Raw genomic sequence first — 2,500 nt, 5'->3', positions numbered from 1 at the left:
TCCTTAGATGGCAAGGTTTCAATTTGTGTATCTCTGAGAGTTGTATATGTTTTTTTTTTAATTAACAGTGCCTATGGCACTCTGAGCTAGAGGAAGAGTTTATACTTGCATTAGCCAACATGCAGAAAAGCTAAGGTGAGGGGGGGGGGGGGGGGGGAAGCGCTAAAAAAAAATTGCTCTTTCGCGGTTTTTGGAGTTGTTGTTTGCAAAAAGTGCGAGACATTTTAAGGGCGGTGCCTAATAATTCAAAGTTATTTTTGCGCGGTTTCCTGAATATGCGGGAAAAGCAGATCTAAACAAGTATTATTGAAATCCAAATAGAAAATTGGGGGTAAACACGCATTTTTTCGAAGTTAATTGATACACAATATTTGTAAAAAGCTGTAAAATACAAAGTAATGTATGGCGTTCTTTGCCAAATTAAAGCTTAATTATCTCTGAAAAGTGCATGGTTACCGCCAATTTTCTTTTTGGATACCAAGAGCACTTGCTAAGTTCTGCTTTCTCCGCATACTTTTGAACCGCGCAAAAATATCCCTGTATTAATAAACACCGCCGATAGGAAATCCGAGTATAGGCACCGTCCTTAAAAGGGCTTTATTGTTAACATCGAAAAATAAGGGGGAGGGGCTCCCCTGGATGATTAGAAAACACGTAATACGTCTATGATTTACAATAACTCAATTTGCACTTAACTTTCTTTTTTACTTTTTGGAAAATTATGAACATGTTTATGCCAATAAACTCGATCCGAGGCTCTGGTGACGAGAATGGTTACCAACTCGAAAGATTAATATACTTTCGTCACTGCACACATAATTCTGCTTTCACCATCAGCTATGTAATTTGCTTTTTCTGTTCTTGTAATGCATGCAATGTTGATTTATTTGTAAATCAGTAAAATCTGAATCTGAAGAATATGGTTTTTCATAGTAGGCTCACCATTCTTTAAGCATGCATTAAGTAATAATCCGTGTAAGGTGGATAGCAATTTCTTTTCTAATGCGGCAACGGTGCTTTCCCCACATAGGAATGTTATCAATTTTACACAGAGAATGCATGAACCTACAGGAAGGCCGTTAACGCAACAAAATTCATTTACAGCCCATTTTGAAAGGGTGTTTTTTTGTGTTAAAAGATTTTGACCAATCACAAGAGTTGAAAACAAAAGCCAAGAAACGTTTACAATTTTACATGTTCTCCATATACGATTTCTGTGGTATTCAAACTGAGACCAGATTTTGTTATATGGAAGATTGTTGGAAAGGAAGGATGAATATAATACTTCCTTATAAAGTTTTGTTAACTTTTGCTGTTTAAGCCAATCAGAAGTAAGTACAGACAATAGAAAAGTTATCACCTTTTTGCATTCCAATTGAATTCCAACATGTTCGTTGCCGTTGTTGCTTTCGTTCTTATCTGGACCGTTTCTTAAAGAGCCTTATTCACCCACTTTACATTGCGCGCCCAAATATCTTCAGTCGCCATTTTCAGGGCTCCCTATGACTGTGTAAAGTACCGTAATTTGTTTCCATATCGGATGTTAGATTGGCTAGATAATTCTGTTTTCCACGGGAAAATAAGCTATGTTTCTTAGAATTTCAATTCTATTATTATTTATGTATGGCTTGCTCTTCGTAACATGTTTTCGAGTGGAAAAGGAATCGTTGTTGAACCATCTTCTCTTGGAATAGCAGCGAAGAGTACCGCAGCTGGGAATTTCTCGAGGACTAGAGGACGCTGTTTAACGCCTAAAACGTTCAGAATCAATGTATTATCATTTCTGAAAAATGAAGAAATAACTTCTTGGATGATTCTGTTGAAATATTATTATGCGTGTCTTCCGCTCCGCCTGCCAGCAGTGAACAAAGAGGCCACGAGGCACGTCTTTGGCGAACCTGTGTAAATTGACCTCTATCAAAATCAGCAAAGGCCTTTATCCTTTGCTGTTCATTTTATTTTCTCGCTCGTCTGATAACAAAACTGCTCAGTCTTGGGGAAGCAAACTTGTGTGTGACATTTTGATTTTTGGTAAAAATAAAGAGGTAAGAGGAAGAAGAAATTGCTGTTGGATTCAACACCCGTTTGAAGACTTGGTAAAATAGAAGAAAAATCTTAACAACGTAGAATAAGAGTATCGCATGTCATCCCATGCTATAACGTACTGTGTATAGCACAGGCGACAACTGAAACTATCTTTAGTTTTAATTACTTTTACTCATTATTTACGAATTAAAGCAGCGAATTAAACTATCTCGACTCGTTGTTTACATTGCCAACTGCTTGGATATCAAAAAAAAATATAAGTTGCTTGCCTATTAAGTTAGGTCCAGTTAAAAGTTCAAACAACTAGAAACTATATTTCCTTCTTGAATTCACTACAGACGCAACTCGGCGCTTCCGATAAAAAAGCGCTCGAAATGGCAAAGTATGGCGCGCCTTTCCAGCCAGTATTCAAATAGCTTTATTGTGTAATGCATCTATTACATTTCTGTGCCGT

General features: G+C 37.1%; 1 protein-coding gene across 1 annotated transcript in view; it reads right to left on the bottom strand.

Annotated features, from left to right (window-relative positions):
- Positions 1 to 2,500, bottom strand: part of LOC138052815 (glutathione S-transferase omega-1-like) — a 13,154-nt gene that overhangs the window by 1,752 nt on the left and 8,902 nt on the right. The window lies entirely within an intron of this gene.

The sequence above is a fragment of the Montipora capricornis genome, chromosome 6, assembly GCF_036669925.1.
Source record: "Montipora capricornis isolate CH-2021 chromosome 6, ASM3666992v2, whole genome shotgun sequence".
Classification (NCBI taxonomy): domain Eukaryota; kingdom Metazoa; phylum Cnidaria; class Anthozoa; order Scleractinia; family Acroporidae; genus Montipora; species Montipora capricornis.
Note: the sequence above shows the minus strand (reverse complement) of the source record. Positions and strands in the feature narration are given on the sequence as shown.